General features: G+C 39.3%; 1 protein-coding gene across 2 annotated transcripts in view; it reads left to right on the top strand.

Moving 5' to 3' along the window:
• The first annotated feature begins 7,001 nt into the window (after positions 1 to 7,001).
• Positions 7,002 to 22,689, top strand: part of Marchf3 (membrane associated ring-CH-type finger 3) — a 143,951-nt gene continuing 128,263 nt past the window's right edge. For both annotated transcript variants that reach the window (XM_076855904.1, XM_076855903.1), the window contains exon 1: positions 7,002 to 7,199. The gene's annotated coding sequence lies outside the window, so the exon portion shown is untranslated. The remainder of the gene's footprint in view (positions 7,200 to 22,689) is intronic.

Genomic DNA, 22,689 nt, shown 5'->3' with positions numbered 1-22,689 from the left:
GGTGTGTGTGAAGAATAAACCAATGACTGGAAAGCAATTTGAAAATCTAAAATGAAATGCTATATATAAATTTTACATAATCAAAATCATTTTCCTCTGTATTATGTTTTATTTGGCTTTATATCTTCAAATCCTTTGTGGGTTTCAGAATTTCACAGATGCAATACCATTCACATTAGCACCTAGATTCTCTTGGGTAATAAACAATTTTGTGTATTATAGCTCACAGCTACTTTTCCCTGGCATGCTTACATGTGAATCTGTCATAATTGGGGTATTCATAATAACTAATGATATGATTCATTTCAAAAGGATAATCCATTTTTTTTTCACTGTTTGGCTGGTCAGTTATTCCAATACTGCTTCCTCAAGGGAACTAATTCCCACGAAGTCTAAAATTCAGTTGACGAGTACACGGTTTAGAAGCCCAAATATTTTAGGAGCTTACAATGAGACTTGGAAAATGATTTGGGGTTTTAAAGTACCACTCATTTTCTATCACTCTTTTTGTCCTAAATTCTAAGTCCCTACATTGCTTTATTGTGATACATGTGCAACCATTGCAACTTGGCTTCTGAGGTATCAGGGAAGGGGTAAATTAGCTCTTTCCACATGAAAGCAAGGCAATGCTAATTTAAGATGGTATTTTCATCTTTAATATGTTCAAGAAAGAGGATGTCCATAGAAAAATAAATTTTCCTAGAATATCTCTAGTTCCTATAAAAAGAGGATTTTTATTTTTAGTACATAGCAGGATATTATTCCTTGAATAGTCCTTCAATTTAGATAGGAACTCTAAGGAAGAGGAGATGGCAGCAATATTATAAGCTTATCATGAGGATCAATTAAGTCATTAGATGTAGAAGTTTAAAAAGAGCATAACACCTAGTAATAAATACAAAGAATTATTATCAGTAGAGATAGGCCCTGTGCTAGGCTCTCATTTGAACTTCAAAACAACCTCATGAGACAAACCGAATCACCTCCACATCCACTCCATTTGGTTTAGAGAAGCTAAGTCATTTGCCCAAGATCTCACTTGTCCAAAGCCCATACTCTTCACACATTGAGAACTTCCTCCTGTTTTTATTGTATTTGTGATTGTTAATTTTATGTGTCAACTTGACTATGCCATGGAGTGTTTAAATTAAATATTATTTCTGGGTGTGTACGTGTTTCTGAATGAGATTAACATTTAAACAGGTGGAATCAGTAACGTAGATTGCCTTCCCCAATTTAGGTGAGCATCATTCAATTTACTGAGGCCTTTAATAAAACAAAAAGGCAGAGGAAGTAGGAATTCAACCCTTTGCTTCCTTTCTGTCTGCTTGACTGGGACATCAGTAATTTCCTGGGATTTATACCATCCTATCTGCTCACCTGGTTCTCAGGCATTCTCACTTGGACTGGTGTTAAATCACTGAAGGGTCTCAGGTTGTAGACAGCAGATTCTGGGACTTTTCTTTGCAATACTGTGTGTGTGTGTGTGTGTGTATGTGTATACATATATATGTATATGTATATCCTATTCCTTGTTTTCTGGAGAACCCCACTAATAAGAGTCTATTCCTAACACTCCTGTGATCTCCTTCCACCCTGACCTCCAGCACATGGCACATAATCCTCCATTTTCAAATGGCTGTCTAGTCCATTAGGGCTATTCATTTTATTACTAAGTTTTAAAACTAGGAGTATTTTTTGAAGACTATTGTGGTGGAGTCCTGGACAGTCTGTCTAGTTTTATATCCAGCTATCATTCCAAAGTCACTGTGGTCTCCTATCAATTGTCTTCCATGGCATCAATTCTTAAGAAGTTCAGTGTAGTTTTTCTTCCAGGGAATGTATGATAAAATCCAAAATTTTTGTGGAAAAATTGCCCTTCCCTACTCATTTCTGTTAGCACATTTTAGCTTAGTTGGACTGTGGCAATATAACTCTCAATGGGGAAGTTGCTTTGGCTTTCAAATGTGATGAAATAGCATTGTTTGGTGGGTGGTATCATACTTGCTACAGATACCATGCCAGAAAAATTTCTGTTATAAAATATCTCCTAGTTGCTGTATACAAACCAACACCATTTAGTTTGTCCAAAATACCTACATGATATTTTGTAGTCTATTCATCAATTAATATTTCAAAGTGCCCTTTTTATTAGTTATCTCTCCCATCTCCAAAATTGGTCAGAAGTATCACTGCAGTGTCATAGATGGGAAACTAAATATGAAAGATAAATGACCTGGGCAAGGTCTCAGAATGAATTCATAGCAGAGCTGGTATTAGAACCTGTAGATTATGATGGGAATTTAGAAATAAACTTCTTTTTCTTTCTTTCCTCCTTCCCCTTCCCCTACCCACCTTCCTTCCTTCCTTCCTTCCTTCCTTCCTTCCTACCTTCCTTCCTTCCTTCCTTCCTTCCTTCCTTCATTCCCTCCTTCCCTCCTCCCTCTCCCTTCCCTCCCTCCCTCCTCCCTACCTTCCTTCCCTCCTTCCTTCCTTCCTTCCTTCCTTCCTTCCTTCCTTCCTTCCTTCCTTCCTCCCTTCTTCCCTTTCTTCCTTCCTTCCCTCCCTCCCTCCTTCCTTCCTTCAGTAATTTCCTGGGATTTATATCATCCCATCCTACTGGTGATTGAACCTAGAAGTCCTCTACCATTGAGCCACAACCAAGCTCATTTTATTTTGAGACTGGGTCTTGCCAAGTTTGATGAGGCTGGCCTCAAATTTGTGATCCTCCTGCCTCAGCCTCCTGAGTTGCTGGAATTGTAGATATATGCCACCACATCCAGGCAAAAATGTAGAAATTTCTGCATTTATTTGACAAGATCTTTAGTGCAAACTGTTCAAGATGTAAACAATTTTAAAAGCAAATCTATGTTGAGAGAGGTGATAGGAATGGAAAAGAGGGAAAAATACTATTCACTTATGTAAAATTTTCCTCAACTCTAGGTTTGCTTTTTGTTTGGTGACCCATTCCCATTTATAGCTTCCATGTGGTAATTGAAGAAAGATGGTAAAGGGCCTTTCCCCCTCATTTCCATTTATGGAAGGTCAAGAATCTAATGACTGAAATAGAAATTAGTGTATAAAGAACTGTTCAGAGCACTATGTTTTCCCATCTCAACTTCACTTTCTCCTCCTTTTCCAAAATCAGTTTTATTATAAGCACAATGCACTTAGTCTTTGTAACCATTGTCATGGGGTCCCCCTTGAGCAACTAAACAAAGTAGGCAAATTCTGCCACCATTGTTGACCAAGGAAGCATGGGGAAAAGGAGGTTATCAGAAATGCTTACCACTAAAGCCACTCAGATTAGAAGCCATCAAATTGAGAAGGTTCGAAAATATTGTTTTAGTGTTAGAGAGGGATGATAATACCTGAAGATAACTTTATCATTCACAAAGGTACCAGCCCTATTTCCATGATTCCACATGAGTCTTCTCATCCTCAAGTCATTCCAGAAACTTCCTGATTCCTTTGAGTGAAATAAATTTCCTTTCATGCAAAAGGTTGGAAATAAGAAAATAACTTCCACATCATTTTTTAAAGAGAGAGAGAAGACAGAGAGAATTTTTTAATATTTATTTTTCAGTTTTCGGTGGACACAACATCTTTATTTTATTTTATGTGGTGCTGAGGATCAAACCCAGCACCCCGCGCTAGCCAGGCAAGCGCGTTACCGCTTGAGCCACATTCCCAGCCCCTCCACATCATTTTTTAATGGTTTTCTGTTTGTTTCATATATATTAGTGTGAGTTCTCAGGAACAGATCTCATTTTCCTTTGTAGAATATCAAGCTCACCCAAAACTCAAAAGATTACAGCTGGGGTTAGGGATTTAGCTCAGTGGCAGAGTTCTTGCCTAGCATGCATAAAGTGCTGGGTTCAGTCCTGGGTCTTGAAAAAATAAAAGAAATGTAAGTCTTGTGTTCAAGTGATGAGCTTTTGTTGAAAACCAATTATAACAAAAGAAATTGTAGAGATATGAATGTAGCCCAAATATGCTCTTTTCTGTCATGTACTCTAAAAGAGAAAATGAAACCTGCTACTTGACAAAGAACCATGGACAGACCTGTCTGTATGAAACAAATGAAAACCCTTAGAAATTGGGACATGAACATTACCTAATTCTAACTTATTTCACAAAGGAAATTTCCTTTTTCCATCATCTAACATAAATACTTTGGTAAGTTTAGTCACCAACCAGTCCTTGGCTCCTATTAACCAGGTGATTTGAAAAATAATCAGTATCTGTGAAACACCTTCATAGGATGTGAAAATGATAAGCACTTTTGGCAGACTTTGTCTCTAGTTTTGTTTGGTGACTCAGGAGTGTAGGGAGGAAAATCCAAAGAAATATATTTTTTTCCCTGAGAATTCCAATCAAGGATGATGCTTCATGGTAGGTTTCAATGGAAAGCTTACAGAGGTTTATGAAAACAAACAGAAGAGTGTAATTAAAAAAAAAATGATCAAAGTGAAGTTTTTCTGCTTGCTATAGATTTTTAACATCCCCTAAAGGCCCATGTATAAAAAGGTCATTCCCCAGCCTGTGGCACTACTGAAAGGTGGTAGAAGGCAGGTCCTACTTTAAGAAGCTTATTCCATTGGAGATTATGCTCTTGAAGGGGATATTGGGAAGCCGATCTCTTCCTCTCTTTGCCTCCTGGACACCATAAGGTGATCAGCCTTGTTCTATCCCATGCTCCCACCATGAAGTACTCTGCTGCCACTGACCAAAAGAGGTCAAGTAATAATGGACTGAAACCTCTGAAGGTGCAAGCCAAAATGAACCTTTCTTCCTTAAAGTTGATTTTCTCAGATAAAATTTTGTCACAGTGATGAACAGCTAACATACTGCTAGAACCAGGATAGGAAGTAACATCTTCTCCTAAGCCTTCCCTTCTTCTGTCTGGCACCTCTAGCCCTGTTACCACATCCCCCACTCATCCCAACCTTGGCAGATACTTAATGTGTATTTCATTCATGTGGTCTACATCTAATTCTTTGTGGGCAAGGGTCATTCTCCTCAGCCATGCAGCAGCATACTGAGTAATCCCTACAAATTAATAAGGATGGTCTTCCTCATCTGTACCAGACCTCCTGTTCACTAGGCAAGGAGGGGTTTAAATATGTACCATTTAGGCATCACTTACCAATTTTTTAGGGCTGCTAAGTACTGTCCAAGCCCTATTCTTGCCCTTTTGGTAGCCTACCTATGAACCTTCCCCCACTGAGAAAGGGATCTGAGGAGACTCGTTGAAACTCAACCCAGCAGAGAGCTCATCAAAGAGCTGCAGCCTTCCCTACCACAGGGCCATCTGCTTTCCAGTCACAGGCCAGTCCTTTGCCTTTCTTTTCCCTAGTGACCTCATTAGAACCTTCTTGTGAGAGGTCAGCTGTGATGCAGGACCTTATGGATGGCCATTAAAATAATTCCTGAGGCTTCCTCACATATTAACAGTTCCTTACACTGAGAGACTAAATTCTAAAGGACTTATGGAATTCAAGAGAGACAATGCTCTCAAGGGCTTGAGCTAGAAGCAAAAGGATGGGGAAGGGGTGGGGGGTTGTCTCTGCAGGTGTCAGGGTGCTAGGAAGTTTGGTCTCTTTCTTGTCTCGCATTCCTATATTCCTACTAACATGGGTTGGGTGCCTATCTATGGCAGGTGCAGTTTTAGGCAGAGGCTCCTCCCACCTGGAGCAGACAGTCTAGGGCTCACTTACATTATAGGCCTCAAATGGAAAGTAAGAGCACCCAACCCTCTGCTTTTGATAATACATTTGCACGTGTATGTGTGTGTTATACCCAGGATGAGGGCTTAAAATGAGCAGCAGCAGTGACCCGGAAGGCTAGGTGGGCTAAATCCACAAAGCTATATTCCAGAGCTGTTCTGCAATAAGTGATCCAGGTAGCTCAGGCTCCTGATGCCCTCTTATTGATTTTCTGAGATGGCTCCATGTCTCCCTCCCAGCCTGGGAGGTGGAAACACATAGTGGGACAGATATGGCTCCTCAGCAGCTTCCTGACCACAAAGATGGATGATCTTGGTCCCTCGAGAATCCTGGTAGATCCAGAAGACAGTCACAGAAGCCACCCTTGAGGATGCTACTCTGAAGGTCAACCCGCCTGAAAGGGGGAGGGTCTTGCAAATTCTGGCGCCTTCCAGCACTGGTGCCTACTCCTGGTCCCGGCTCTGAGCTAGTGCCCCGGACGTCATGTGTAGGGAAGAAGGGACCTAGGCACCTGTAAGGTTTCCTAAGACAGTGATGTGGAGGGCAAGAGTGAGGAGGAGGGCCTATACTGAACTTTTCGTTAGGTTTCTGGAGCCCGTGTTTTGTTTCGGTGATGATAATCTTTAGATCAAGATCAGAACGTTTTCCAGGGAGTCTGGGGCTCTCAGTCTCTGGCCCAGTCTTCCACTGGTGGCTGGGTCCTGGGCCTCACCTTCTTTGGGTCCTCTGCTTCCTCCGACGGCGGGGGCTCCTTTGGAGCAGCCACGTTCCGCGCCTCTGGCAGGTTCCAGATACAAGCGTAGTCAACCGGGTCTCTGCCTGCGCTGCGGTTGGGCTTCTAGCTCCACAGTACGCCGACACGTGATGACTCTGGGGCCTCCCGACCTCTCTCGGCTAAAGGGGGCTTCAGGGGCCGCCGCCTCCCTCCTGAAGCGTCCAGGTCCCACTGCAGCAAGCCATGCAAAACCCGCCAGCAGCCACCACACTTTGCAGTAGCCAACTTCGCCGCCGCCAGAGAATACCCCCAGCCAGCCCTTGGCCGCAGGCGATTGGATAGTGTCTGCGGGGCGGGAACCGGTGCTAAGCACAGCCCGCGGTCGTCGAAGGTCCTGGCGCCACTACGATTGGCTGTCGGCTCCATCAGTCACGGGTTGATTGACGCCCCGCCCCGCGAGGCCGGCCCGGGTCTGGCTCCGCCCCCCTCACCGTCCGGTCCCGCCTCCCTCCGGAGCCTGATCTGCTCAGCCCGGCGTTCCGCCTCATTCGCTGATCAGGTCCGCGAATTGTCAGCGCGCTCCGGAGACTGCTGAGCCGGGGCGGCCGCCTGGCTTGCGGTGCTCCCTTCGAGGTGCGGGTCAGATTCAGTGTGTCCTGGCCCGCCGGGGCGTGAGAAACAACCGGTTCGGGGCAACTTGGAACTGAGAACCTGCAGAAGGGGCGTCGGTCTGCGATCGGGACTCGGCAAGGAGGGTGAGTGGCCGCGCGCAGGGCGAGCGGCTCCTCTCAGCGCCGTTCCGCGGCCGGCGAACCGAGAGACCGGACGCTTCCTGGCGTTCGTCTGTCGGTCAGTCAGAGCGTCGCCGCTGTGGGAGGTCAGATGGGCGAAATTTACTCAGTGCCAATACGCCCACTCCCGAACTTGTTTTCAAAGCATCCCAACTCGGCCCCGAAGGCGATTCGGTGTACGCACCAACTTGGCGTAATTGCCATTATAGGTCCGGACGCGTCCCCTGTCCCTCTGCGGCGGCGACATCGCGCAGGGGGTCGGCTACCGTGCCCTCCGGTGTGCGGACAGCAGTTCCTAGATGACGTGCGGACGGGTGCCTCAAACATTAACCGGCGGCCCAGCCGGTGCGGTGCGGTAACCCGGCGTCGGCATCTGAACCCGTGGGCTGAGCGAGCGTTCGTGTTCTGGGTGGGTCTTCAGCCGCCAGAAATTGGCCATCCGGGTGGGCACCACAGCGGGGGCTTCAGTGCTTTGCAGATGGAAAGGAATTGACAGCGCTGCTGGACGTTAAACTTTGTAAAGTAATTACTTCCTATCAGCAGTTGAATCCGCGCCCCTCTTGAGGGGCTCTAACCTCTGAGACATCCATCCGCAAGATGTGTCTGAGGGACTTAATTAGGACCGGGGTGGGGGTGGGGGAGCTGCTGTGTCTAACACTGCCTCAGCCCGGGAGAGACCAAGGCAAGACTGCGAAAGGGACCGCCAGCTGGTCCGGTGGCGTTTGTTTGAGCACCTGTGTGTTTAAGTGATGAAGTTGTGGCAAGAACTGACAACAGAGGAGTCAAGGTTAAACCTGACACTTTGTGGCTCGGTCTGGATTAGATTTCCTTTTTGTCTTTTAATGCAGCTTGTTTATCTGAGGGCAATTACATACATGAAGTTTATGTTATGTGTTGACTAAATAGTATCCAGTACAATATTTTCTTCTCATTCTTATTTGAAATGAATGAGAGCTTATTGAGAGTACTAGAAAGAGACTTGGGTCCAGAATTTGGGAATAGATCTTTGAAAAATACATAAAATGTTGACATATATAGTTATATGTGTGTATGTATGTATGCATATGTGGATGTACATATATATGTATTCACACACACACATATATATATATATATACACACACACATACATATACACATACTGTTATGTATATGTATGTGTGAAATTGATAGGTAGATGAGGTAAAAATATATGAAGGGGAAACAGCCTTGAACTTTCCCTGGGTCACAGAGATGAGCCCTTTGAGCTGTGGAATGTATGGTGAGTGTATATGTGTAAGCATGTCTGCATCTGCCTAGTCTGTCTGGGTCAGTGTTATGTCCATGAACTTTACGAGCATTCAGTTCAATACCACTAGGTGCAGATTCCGCCTTCCTGTTTTACAGCCCAGCAGCCGCCAGCCTTCCCATCTGTTAAAACATAATGTGTATACTTGAGTCAGAGAACTGGAGTGGAGGGTGAATAGGGGGCAACCCTTTAGCAGAACTAACGTGCTACAAACAAAGCCTGCCTCTCAAGTTCTATTTTCATTCATTGTTTGTCCTGAACTTGCAGTTTTAGTGAGGGAGAAAGGAAAAAAGGGAATATTGTCTCTAGAAGTCACAAATTGTATTTTGTGAAATAATTGTAGCCATGATTTCAGGGAGGGAGAGCTTAATGGAGAAAAAATAATCCCTCTAGAAAAAGGAATGTGGTGCTTGTCACATCACCATGCAACACTGGTTTACTGCTTTGCAGTAGTGTGTATATCAGAAACTGTTTTCTTTTTCTTCTTAAGAGAATGCATTGAAACTGAATTGTTTTGTACCCCACAAAAAGACACTTTAATATAAGTAAATAGAGCTTTATTGCAGAGACTGGAGTTAAGACTGTCTTAGTAATTTTAATGAAACATGCTTTTAAGGAATTTATAACTTGGACATAAATTCATATTCAGCCTAAACACTAGTAGCAATGTTTTACAGTTTATAGTTTTAAAATAATAAAAAGGCTTTATCACAAAAATTCTGATGACTAAAAGGGTATGGGAGGAGTACAGCAGCTTAATAAGTTCCTGAAGCCAAATGACTGATATTTTTTAAAACTATAAATTCCTTTAATAGCATTTGGGTGACAATAAAGGCAGTATTTTTTAAAAGCATAGTTGATATTTTCACAATAATTTTATGCTCATAATTACATTTTAATAATGGTTTTCATTATATGTGGGCAGAATAAACTGGAGTGGTTTTGGGAACTCACCACAAAAAGTATTGTCTTCACTTCTATGGTATATATAAACATTTTAGGGCAAATATACAAATCCCTAATATTTGCATGTCTAAATTTCTAAGAGCTATATAGATACAGTAATTCTCCTGCCTTAATATGAACCGTCCAAATCAACTGGGTTGCTCCTTAGAAATTTAGTTTTTAGGATGGACTCTAGTCCTAGGGATTCAATTCTGGGGTCTAGGGTGGTGCTTAGGAATCTGAATTTTCAACAATTACACCTAAATGATTCTAATACCAGGGATTCCCTCAGGGAAATCAAGAAACACTGGAATGGTGTTTTGTGATATAAAAGGACATAGGCTGTGAACTGATTTAACAAATAATTGTTCAGAAATTTCCAGGTGGCATTTACTGGCCTTGTGAAATTTATAGGTAATGCATTAACTCTCTTTCCTCAACAATGGGTCCCTTTTGTCCAGTGTTTAGAGTTGTTTTGGAATTTTCAGCTATTCCTATTGCACGTTGGGCCCAATTCTAAGGAAGTTTGTCTTAAGAAGCAAGGTAGTTTAAGACCCCTGCCTAATCTTATTCCTTCTACCACCCACTCCCATTCCTGGTTCCTGGGAAGCTGTGAGTTGATTTGGCCAGCCCTAGTACACATTGTTGGGCATTTCTCCCTGGAGGTTAGGAGAGGAGACACCTGTCTTCTTTCTAAAAGACATTTCAGGATGGAAGCTAGAACCAAAGTGCACACTTCAGCTGAGCTAATACAGACTTATGTATCAGAGGTCTCCTTGGGAAGTTTCACTGCTCTGTTGTTAGCCAGCAGACTGTCCCAGGCCACCCACTCATGAGCCCATGTTTTTTTGTTGTTGTTGTTGTTGTTGTTGTTGTTGACACCAGGGATTGAACTCAGGACCACTTAACCACTAAACCATATCCCCAGCCCTTTTTGTTCTCACTGAGTTGATTAGGGCTTAGGGCCTTGCCAAGTTGCTGAGGCTAGCTTTGAACTCATGATCCTCCTCCTACCTCAGCCTCCCAAGCTGCTGGGATTACAGGTGTGCATCACTGCACCCTGACAGGGATACTCAGCTTCTGAAAGTCACCTTAGAAGAATCTTGAAGTATTTGTCTAATTAATTAGGTGAATTTTCATTTTATCAGAGAGAGACGCATTGAGAATTGGTTGTTACTTCTCTTTTCACTAAAATTAGTGTGGATTTTGATTTATTAATTATTGTCAATTAGTTTTTTATTTATCTTTTGATACTGACATCTGGATTCTGTTTTACCATTTCAGAATATATATATATATAATTTTCCATAAAAGACTCCTAAATAAGATATGAAAGAGAATGAATCTATTAAAGCTGCCCTTCCCTTTTTCTACCATTCTAGTACTTAAAATACTAAATGACTTCTCAGAGGTCAAAAGTGCTCAGAATATTTACTTCCCTGATGACAAAAGGACGTGGGCCAGAGCATTGAACTTGGATTGTTCCAGACCATTGGATCATCACTGGGATTTTATGGAGCAATTTCTGTTTAAAGAAGCACTTGGCAAGCATGTTGATAGGTCACTTATCTTAACAATCCTTTGAGGACACTGATTTTTTCCCACTTTGTTCCAGATGAGCAAACAGCAGCCACAAAAGGATAATATTTAGATCCTGTCTTTCATATTCAAATATGACACCAATAGCTGAGAAGCTGGCCTTATGTTTTGAACTGTTTTTATTTAGCATTGTGGTGATAAGATAGGGTTATGCTTAGTCATTTATACCATATATCTATTTTTTTATTCTTTTCTCTTAATCTTTTCATACTGAATGTGACATTATAACAGTTTTCTTTATAAAGTTAACCATCATATATGATAATTGGTTCAATAATCCTGACCTTAATCAGCTAACCTTGACCTAAAGAGGCAAATAATTTGTTAAAGTTCCCAGAGCCCAACGGAGCAAAGCCTATGTGAATTCTTTGGGCCTGTATTTTAACCTTGTGCTGGTTTGTCTATTGTCATGTCAAGCTACCTAGAATGTTTTTAAACTTGCAAAATAGAATTACTTATATTTTATTTGCCCAGCTTCTGCATGATTTGATGGACTAACAAAAGTTGAAAAGCCTGAGGTATACCACAGTCCCTGACCATATAGTGGCCCTGGTTTGAGCCTAATTTAAAAACAAAGACAAAACTTCAGTGAATTGCTGCTTTTCTTAAAACTAGGCCATAGGTCATTGTTTCTATGTAACAATTTTAACTTTTTTTTTGGCTATGGCATACTTCTGGCATCTAACTTTGACAAACTCTTTTCAAGTTTTTGACCCTTCTTTCCTTATCCTTATTCCCATGGTGAAGTCAACTTGTAAAAAAATCCACTTTTCAAGTCAATCTATTCTTTTAACTTCTACTAATACTTAAATGTTAGACATTTTAACTAACATGTCTCTAAAACATTCCTTCAAGCTCCTGCCTTTGCTGTAAATTTGTGGGTCTACTAATATCTTCTAACAGTGCATCTATTTGAGCTAGAGAAGTTTTACTTTAGCTTTAGCTTTGTGGATTTAATGAAACAGCGGTTTAAAAAAAAAAAAGAAAAAGAAAAAGTGAAGGATGATATTGAAGTCATGTTGATATGTGTATCATATTAGATATCCTAGCTTATAGTGTCAGTGGGAAATTTAAGATCCAGAAGAATGAAGTGACAGATGCTCTCATCTGTGGCCTTACAGACACTCCTAACATAAGCTGAAAAACATATCTGAAGACAGCAGATCCAGGGTTACACAAGGAAAACAAATGTTAAGCTCTGAAAAAAGAATTGGGCCAAAAGTAAAGGGTCAGGAATGGGGATGGGATGGGGAACATGTGGGAAAGAAATACCTCTATTAAAAAGCCAGGCAGGGCAGTAAGAAATTTATAGAGGTGCAAATGGTTTGGGGTTTCTTGGGGGCATTGATTCTGTTTTATACTATCTTCACAACCCACTCACCCTGCTTGCTTTAAATAATTTATTATAGCAGAAGGCCTTCCCCTGGTTAGTTCCTTTTTTTATATAACTTCTTCCTTCTCATCTCCGGGTCTAATCAGAGGCATATATAATAGTGTGGCTGCTCTTGAGTACTTAGGAAAATCCATGATCAATATCACTACATCATAAACCCATAGCCATTCTGTTCTATTTTGTAGTGTTTTCTTTCCTGTTATATTAACTTGGTATCTATGTTTTAAACAATATTTTATTAATCTTTGTACAATAAGACTTCTGGTCTTATTCTTCTTGGCTGGAACTATCTTTTGAGTAATCCATCATCGGACCACCATTGGTCTAATGATGTATTTATTGCTTACTATTGCAGCACTGGCAAGAAATCCAGTATGGGTCTAAAAATTTGATTAAAAAGAAATCAAGTTTTTGCAAGACGTAGCCATGCAATTACATTAGGAGCTGCCAAGTGTATTTTATGCTAAAATATACACACATATTTCAAGTGAGCAAAATGTGTTCTTTTTTGAAGGTTTAAAAAACTTTTTGCTATGAAATAAATACAAGAAGAAGATGCCTTGTAATTGGAAAAATTATGAGTGTATTTTCCCACCCCAGCTAAAGATAAGATGCAATATTTTTTCAGATTATTATTATTGACCGCTAAAATTGATAAAATTTTTTTTAAATGGACAATAATAAAAACAAAGGCAAAAAAGAAAAGGCGATAAGAACTAGCTCCAAGTCCTTAAGTGATCTTCCAGGTACTCAGTACAAACAAAAATGAACTGAAATTAATTAACAAATATTAATTGAACACCCATCATGGGTAGTACCTCTTCTTTGCTTAGCTAATTCAAAATTCAGTTCAAGTATTAGTGGCTTTGGGAAGATTTTCCTTGTTCCCCTTTGGCCTAGTACTCTCTTTGGGAAAAGCCCTTATCTTCTGTATTCTGCCCTCCAGACTGGGAGCCTCTTGAGGGCAGGGATCACACTTTTCATCTTGTAGTTTCTTGAGAAAGTTTACTGAAAAAAAAAAAGAAAAAGTAGTTGCTAGGTGCATTAAAGGCTACGAAGAATTATAAGTGAACATCTAAGGCCTTCAAAAGATGTGCAATTGTAGGTTTCTGCTGTCAGCTTTAGTACCACTCTCAGTACTTCACACAAGATCACCTATTTCTACCTCACCCATCTTCAAAGTCTCTTTGCTTCGTTTCTGTCTCACTCCTCTCATTCCTGTGTGTCTTCAAGGATGTCACAATTCCTGTCTAGGCCATCTCCTCTCCTAGCTCCTCTTTTGTTTGCATGTCCCTTGTTATATCTTGAAAGGTGGTTGATTTGTGGGTCATGCTTTGAGATTTGGAATAGCCTTTCCTGTCCTGTGAAGTTTCAGATGTTTGGTTCCTTGGGCCATCAGATGCAGGTTACTAGGTAGTTTTGACCATGGGTTTGGGAGACCTTTGAGGAGCAAGATGGTACTGTGCCTAGAGGGAGCTGGTGTCCAAAGCTCAATGTTATAGGGAAGTTTTTGGTTTTTTTTTAATAGTTTTCATTTATAAATCTTCCTTTCTTCAGGATACATCCTCAACATGATCATTTTTGTGACACAATCTTTTGGCTTACGTGAACACTACTCCTGGGAGCTGTATTTTTGAGGTTGTGTATGGACCATGGTCCAGGTGGAATTTATGGTTTAACTGAATTAAGCATAACTGCCTGAAATAAAGACCATTAGGATATCCCTTTTATATTAGACTCTTTTTTTTGAAGCAATATTTTTTATTAATTTTTTTATTTGATTTAATTAGTTATGCATGACAGTAGAATGCATTTATGCACTTTGATATATCATACATAGATGGGATATAATTTCTCATTTTTCTGAGTGTACATGTTGCAGAATCATATTGGTGATGTAGTCACATATATACTATGAAGTAATAATATCTGTTTCATTCTACTATCTTTCCTATTCCCACATCCCCCCCCATCACTTCCCTCTACCTAATCTAAGGTTAATGCTGTTCTTCTCTAGTGCCTCCTGCTTATTGTGAATTAGCATCTGCATATGAGAGAAAATATTTGGCCTTTATTTTGTGGGATTGATTTATTTCACTTAGCATGATATTCTCCAACTCCATCCATTTACTGGAGAATGCCATAATTTCACTCTTCTTTAAAGCTGAGTAATATTCCATTGAGTATATATACCACATTTTCTTTATCCATTCATCTATTGAGGGACACTTAGGTTGGTTCCATAGTTTAGCTATTGTGAATTGAGCTGCTATAAACATTGATTGGCTGCATTACTGTAGTATGCTGACTATAAGTCCTTTGGGTATAAACCAAGGAGTGGGATGGCTGTGACTGTGGCTCAGTGGTAACACATTTGCCTGGCATGTGTTAGGCACAGGGTTCGATTCTCAGCACCACATATAAATACATAAATAAAATAAAAGTCAAATCAACAACTAAAACAAAAATAAATTTTTAAATGGTGGGTTCATTCCCAGTTTTCTGAGGAATCTCTATACTGCTTTCCATGGTGGTTGTACCAATTTACAGGCCCACCAGCAATGTATGAGTGTACCCTTTTCCCCACATCCTCACCAATACTTATTGTTGTCTGTATTCTTGATGATTTCCATTCTGACAGGAGATGAAATCTTAGTGTAGTTTTGATTTGCGTTTCTCTAATTGCTAGAGATGTTGAACACTTTTTCATGTATTTGTTGATTGTATTTCTTCTTCTTTGAAGTGTCTATTCAGTTTCTTAGCCCATTTATTGATTAGATTATTTGTATTTTTGGTGTTAAGTTTCTTGAGTTCTTTATATATCCTAGAGATTAATACTTTATCTGAGGTGCATATGGTAAATATTTTCTCCCCATTTGTAGGCTGTCTCCTCACAGTATTGATTGTTTCCTTTGCTGAGAAGAAGCTTTTTAATTTGGATCCATACCATTTATTGATTCTTGATTTTACTTCTTGTGCTTTAGGAGTCTTTTTAAGGAAATCATATCCTAGGCTGACATGGTGATTTGGGCCTACTTTTTCTTCCATTAGGCTCAGGGTCTCTGTTTTAATGCCTAAGTCTTTGATCCATTTTGAGTTGATTTTTGTGCAAGATGAGAGATAGAGGTTCAATTTCATTTTGCTACATATGGATTTCCAATTTTACCAGCACCATTTGTTGAATAGACTATCTTTTTTCCAGTGAATGTTTTTAGCACTTTGTCTAGTATGACAAAACCGTATTTATGTGGGTTTGTCTCTGTGTCCTTTATTCTGTACCATTGGTCTCCAAGTCTATGTTCTTGACAATACCATGCTGTTTTGTTACTATAGCTCTGTTGTATAGTTTAAGTTCTGGTATTGTGATGCCTCCTGCTTCACTTTTCTTGCTAAGGATTGCTTTAGCTATTCTGGGTCTCTTATTTTTCAAATAAATTTTATGATTGCTTTTCCTATTTCTACGAAGAATGTCATTGGGATTTTAATAGGAATTGCATTAAATCTGTATAACGTTTTTGGTAATATAGCCATTTTGACAATATTAATTCTGCCTATCCAGGAACATGGGAGATCTTTCCATCTTCTGGGGTTTTCTTCAATTTCTTTCTTTAGTGCTCTGTAGTTTTCATTGTAGAGGTCTTTCACCTCTTTTGTTAGATTGATTCCCAGTTTTTTTTTTTTTGTTGTTGTTGTTGTTGTTGTTGTTGTTGTTTTTTAGGCTATTGTGAATGGGGTAGTTTTTCTAATTTCTCTTTCACTGGATTCATCGCTAATATATAGGAATGTGTTTGATTTATGCATATTGATTTTATATCCGCCTACTTTGCTGAATTCATTTATTAGTTCTAGAAGTTTTCTGGTGGAATTTTTGGATCTTCTAAATATAGAATCATGTTATCAGCAAACAGTGATAGTTTGAATTCTTCTTTACCTATTTGTATCTCTTTAATTTCTTTCTTTTGTCTAATTGCTCTGGCTGGAGTTTCAAGGATGATGTTGAATAGAAATGGTGAAAGAGGACATCTTTGTCTTGTTCCAGTTTTTAGAGGGAATGCTTTCAATTTTTCTCCATTTAGAATGATGCTGTCCTTGGGTTTAGCATTTTATATTAGATCTTATGGGTCTTTAGAGGATGTAGGATATCAAAGACTCCAATTATCTCTCTCATCTGGGAGATTGAGTCTCACTTAATATAGGTACTTTTTTCTCATACCTGCCAAGAAGATATTAGAAAAATGAATGATTACATCAGAAGATATCTAGATATTCAAGGCCATAGAGAAGAGAAGCAACCCTGGATTAGGTTCTAGGCTTAAACACTGGTTTCATTTGGATCTTATAAGTCAGGAGCACCTGTCCCTGCACATGCAGGACTTTCCTTTAATCTTTTTAGGTGGGGGCCTGGCAGAACAGGACCCCAGGGAGACTTCAAGTAAGGGTTTAGAGGCCAACATCTGTGGGACAATCAGCTACTCCCTTCTCTGCAATGAGTAAATATTCTCCTTGTGGTGTTTTGCTTTGCATTTTCTCAAATCTGCTTTTCTTATCTTAGATATCAAATCTTCCTTTAATACTTTGTATATATGCAGCACAAACAGAGGTTCTCAGTCAGAAACTTGTTATTCCTTAATCTTTAAGTATCCCTGATTTCAACTTCTCTCCTTAATTCAGTCCCCACCCTCCAATAATGATTTCATTTCTTTGATACTCTCTTTCCCTTCTCTTCAGGTAGAACTCCACTTTATAAAAGCCCTACTACAATCAGTGTCACCATTAATCTTTTCCCTGCCAGAGTAACTACATTCTTGACCATTATCAGAGGACTTCTTAGAGCACTCCAGTGTATTTTTCTGATGGGATATTGCATGCCCCAACAGCCTCATACGGTGCAAAAGTGATTAGCCCACAAAACCTCAGTTTTTAACCAATGTTAACATCCTTACCAGTGATACCCTCTACCTGCCTAATCACTCTTATCAACTCCTGCTCACTTACCTGTCATTAAGGAGCAAGATCATAAAGCTTCACTGGCAACAGACATGTTTATTACAACCAAGGAAATAAACTTTGTACAAAACCCAAAGAGATACACACTGAATAGGGAGAATAACAGTAAGCCTGCCTTGATTTCTTTAAAAATAGGATGTGTAGGGGCTGGGGATGTGGCTCAAGCGGTAGCGCGCTTGCCTAGCATGCGTGCGGCCCGGGTTCGATCCTCAGCACCACATACAAACAAAGATGTTGTGTCTACCAAAAACTAAAAAAAGAAATAAATAAATATTAAAAATTAAAAAAAAAAAAATAGGATGTGTAGACTGATGTGACTCTTCTCCAATTCTTAACTTCTTGTTCACTAGCCATAGCCTATTTCTCTTTAAGGCTGGGATGTTAATTGCTTTGTACCCAATGTCAACAGTTGTCACTTTTTCTTTCCTTTCAGAATTATTGCCAGTGAACTTCAGTTTTCTCTTCTTCATTTGTTTTTTACTTAGTTTTCATTTCTGGTGTTTCAGGTTGTTTTCCCTTACTTATCTAATTAAGTTGTGTTGTTTCACGTCATATATTTTCTACTACTTTCCTGCCCCTGGCAATATCTCACAGTTAGATACTCTCGTCACATTGAATGAATTTCCACTTTTGCTGCAGATTAGTAATGAAGACATTTATTGGAATCCTGATAGTGACCCTTTCAAGAACTAAGACACCATTTACTATTCTGCTTTAATTATGGTCTCTTAGCAAATTTTCGCCAGTTATAATGTTCGCTCCATTTTCCAAGTAATGTTTCTCAAATACTGTATGAAATTATAAAATCTGTATGCATTACATTTTCTGCTCTCCATTATGTGCTAAATTTATAATTCTATAATTTTCTTTTAGGAAAAATGCTTATTAGACTGGAATGGTTAATTTGATTTCCAGCCATACTGGTTCTTTTATTGACTTCATTCTCAATCCCCACCATCAGCTCCCCAAGCAGTAGTCCTACTCCAGCTCTTCCCTTCACCTATTTCATCTATGCTTTTTTCACAAAATAAATTTTACTGATTCCTGATATTTTCATTTTTAAAAAATTCCACATATCATTTGATGGTGTCTTAGTTTGTTTGGGCTGCCATAAGGGAACCATGAAGGCAGAGCCCTCATGACCTAATAACTTCCCAAAGGTCCCCCTTTCTAATACTGTTACATTCGGGAATTAGATTTCAATGTATAAAATTTGCAGGGAATGCAAATATTCCTACCATAGCATATGGTTAGGATGTTTTTTTTCCTTCCTTTTCAGATAAGTCTACCTCCTGACTAGAAATCCCAGCACTCTACGTCTTCTCTGGAGTACTTCTCCCACCTAGTCCTCATGTCCGCAAAGTATAAAGCTTCTTTTGATTCCTTAACTTCTGACCTGTGCCTGGGTCTATGATAGTCCATGTGATCTCTTTTGAAAGTCTTATAATTAGATAAAGATGGAGTTGGCAGCCTTAAAGAATAAAAGATTCATGAGAAGTATGCTTCTTGGGAGAAGAACGGATGTCCCAAATGGGTGGGAGACAAAAGTAAATATTTTAAATAAGTAGGGAAAGCCACAGACTATTTCATCCTGGCTACCCATTTTCTTGTTTTGATTTCTAGAGTGTTTCCCCTTGGGATTTTCTGGTTGACTATCCCAGTGTTACAAATTAAGATGCGCTTATCCCATAACTTAGTATTCTTGGAATTCAGTGAACTAGAATCAGAGTCCTCATTCCAATCCTAGACCTTTTCAGAGTCAGAGAAATGAGTGATTTTTTTCCCCCAAGAATGGAACTGTCCACATGGAGAGGTAATAGAGTCCACTTGCTGAGATCTTCTACATATAAAACAAAAGACTCCAACTTAAATTGGCATACACAGTAAGGCAATGCATTATCCTATGTGAGAAACAGAGCAGATGACAGGATTGGTTGATCTACTTACACAATGTCATCATCAAGGATACAGGTCCATTTCTTCTCTCTGCCTCTGTTGTCCTTGGGGACTGGTTCACGCTAGGACTAGTCCTTCTCATACTCGCAAGACGGCTACAGCAGTTCAGATGTCTCTTGCAGCCACGACAATATCTAGAGCACAGAAGATGAAACAACTGACTGCATTCCAAGGTTTCCTTTTAAAGACTATGAAAACATTATTAAGAAGATTCCCAGAGGGCCTCTTACTCATTGATTGGAATTGGTTCATATTCTCATCTCTCAGTCAGTCACTAGCAGGGAATCATTGCCTGAGAGAGAAGATGGATGTGAACAAACTTAGGATTCTTTTAGCAAAAAAGATGTATGGTGTATGTGTTTTGGGGGAGGGGAGGTGGGGAAGGTAGATTACTCGCGTATCTGTGTCTTGTTGTGACTTGGAAAATAACTGAAATTCCCTTCTTGACTGCTGTATAGTTGGTAGGTACCACTGAATGGCTACACGTTTCTGGACACAAAAGGGCAAGACCTAGGTAGACAGACAAAAAAAAAAAAAAAAAAAAGCCACAATACAGACCAATTAAAAGAGAAATGATCCAGAATCAATAATTGTCCTGATTGGAATCACAATAAACCCTACTGAATTTGAATGAACTAATTTATGTCTTTTAATCCTCAATAAATGCATGGTCTTTACTGAATTAAAAAGAGATTAAAATAACTTATTTATTTGTCAATAATTCTGTATTTCTAGTATGTTATTTTACATTGTAGATCTATTTAAATGTAAACTTTTTATTAACTTTATTTCTATATCATAGTGTTAATAAGACTGATGATTACTGATGATTACAAGTGACTATTGTTGAGTGCCCTTTCATAAATTAGGATTTTAGCATCCAAGAAGAGCTGGTAATTTGCTTTTGTCACACAACATATAAGTGGCTAAGCTAGGATTTGGACTTAGGTTCATCTGCCTAACCCTTCCTACCCTCCGTAGCTTCCCTTCACTTGGAAAACAGTCTACCATGATCTGCAGGGTATTAGGTGATAAGGCCCTGACCAAACTTCAAAAACTGTGACCTTATTACTTACCCTGTTGCCCTCACTCAGTTTGCCAACCTTATGTCTTCCTCGTTAGTCTAATAAGCCAGACTCATTCCCACTTGTGACCCTTTGCATTTGCTCTTCCCTCTGCTTAAATCACATGTATTTGGTTCTTACAGCTACATCTTCCCCTTCAGGCCTTTAAATGTCTCCTCTTCACAGGTACCTCTTATTTTTATCTGTCTCCTCCACTAGAATATAAGTTCCATGAGGGCTGAAACTTACAGTAAAATGAGTGAAAAAACAAGTGAATAAGTTAATGAATGAATATTTATAAGTTTTGATTTCTATTAATCCACAGTCAGTCTTTATTGCCTTCCCTAAGAATAAGGTAAGATGTCAGTTGTCATTTAAACTTGAATATGTTCATCTCAGATTTTTCCCTATAAAATTTGAGGACTAACAAAACATATTTCATTCTGTTTGAGGGCAAGAATAGATATGGATATCAAAATTCTTTAGAGAAGATATACTTACTATTGTAGTATTATGTGGGAGTTTTGAGAGAGCCTAGAACAAGAGGGAATTTGAGTCATACTCTCTAGGTTTTTAAAATTTTATTATAGTTTTAAGGATATCACCAACACTTTTATTTTGGCATAAGCCCTTAAAAAATGAAGTTACTTCTAAGGCTGAGTTGTAAACTGGGAGAAATTTTAATTTCATATTTGTGATGGCAGATTCATGTAAACAAAATAAAATTGTTTTCTTGGCATACACATAATTTTTCATTTGAACTCATGTATCTGCTAAAGTGATTTCTTCTCAGAACTGTATTCTTAATTATTTTGAAGTAATTTTGAAGGTGCAAATTGAAAACTAGCTTTACCTTACATATTAATTTCCAAGGGATCAACAGAAATAAAACAGGGTGTTTCTTTGCAAAGTCCCTTTTCTCTGGCTTTCACCTTCCCCACTAACGTAGTTATTTTGTGGTATGTTGTTCTTCTTCTTTAACTGTTTCTCTTTGGGTTGTGGTGCTATTTGCTAACTATGTTATGCGGCATTATTTTTGAGACTTGCAGTGTGAGTGTCTGAGACTCATTTGACTTCGACAAGAACTTTACATTCTCCTCCTCCCTGTTTATCTTCCTGAAGCTCTCCCCAAGCGCTCTCACAAGCTCTGGTGGTTCTGCACATCATATCATTCTAAATCCTTTTGTCGTCGTTTTCTGTCTCCTGATGTACCCACTATCAGAAAAACCTGTTAGAGTCACTTACAATGATATATACTTCTGAGCTAAACTCCCCATATCGGATTTCCAAAAACAGATCTAAATTTTATGGTGAGTAAAAACACATCTGTATTTAGAGTCATTTTTAATCCAGTTCTTGCAGATTGTTTTTAGGTTATGCTTCAGAAACAAGTCATAAAAAATGGAGGGGAAAGAAAGGGAAGCGGATATTATGCTGTTTGCCTGATACTATGTGTGCTAGCGGGGACTACTTTCTTCCTCACTTTATTCTCATTCTATAACCTGAGTATAGTTGGATGTATAATTGTGTGAATTTATCAGGGATCCAGGTGAAAATGAGATCAATAATTAAAGAACTTAGTCCATGAACCATTATTATTTAAGTTCAACAGGTGTACAGTCTATGTAAGCTCTTGACAGCCTGCCTTTGACAGGGCAGTTTTCATATACAATAGATTGGCCCTTTTATGAATCAACTGAAGTTCCCCCCACCTTTTTTTTTTCTCTTCTTTTTTTTTTCTTTTCTATGTGGGTGAAAAACAGCATGACACTATAGAAAATGTATAGCAAAAGCTGTAGCAATGAGAACGAATTCATAATGGGTGCACACACATTGCTGGAATATTTCCCAAGTACTTTGGGGGATGGCAGTGAGGTTTCTTTGGCTGAGGCAAAGTGGAACATGTGCTTTTCCATGTGTGAATACTGTGATTTGAAAGGTCCTTTTATGATTCACAAAAGCAGCTGCTTTTGAGTTGGTGTAGTTATGGAGTTTTGGAGATTCATTTAAATAGGTGTATTGCAGACTCCCGACATCTGTTCTGGAGATTTGGTTGGGTTTTAGGAACTTGCTTATTCACAAGTGACATAGAACAAGTATCCTTCATTGAACCCTTTGCTTGTTTCTTTAGGATTTGTGGATCAAAGCTAACAAAAAGACAAAATTTAGAAGAGTCATTTACTGTGTTACATACAGCTGCAA

This window comes from Callospermophilus lateralis, chromosome 5, assembly GCF_048772815.1.
Source record: "Callospermophilus lateralis isolate mCalLat2 chromosome 5, mCalLat2.hap1, whole genome shotgun sequence".
In the NCBI taxonomy this organism is placed as follows: domain Eukaryota; kingdom Metazoa; phylum Chordata; class Mammalia; order Rodentia; family Sciuridae; genus Callospermophilus; species Callospermophilus lateralis.
This window is presented reverse-complemented; position numbering and strand designations above follow the sequence as displayed.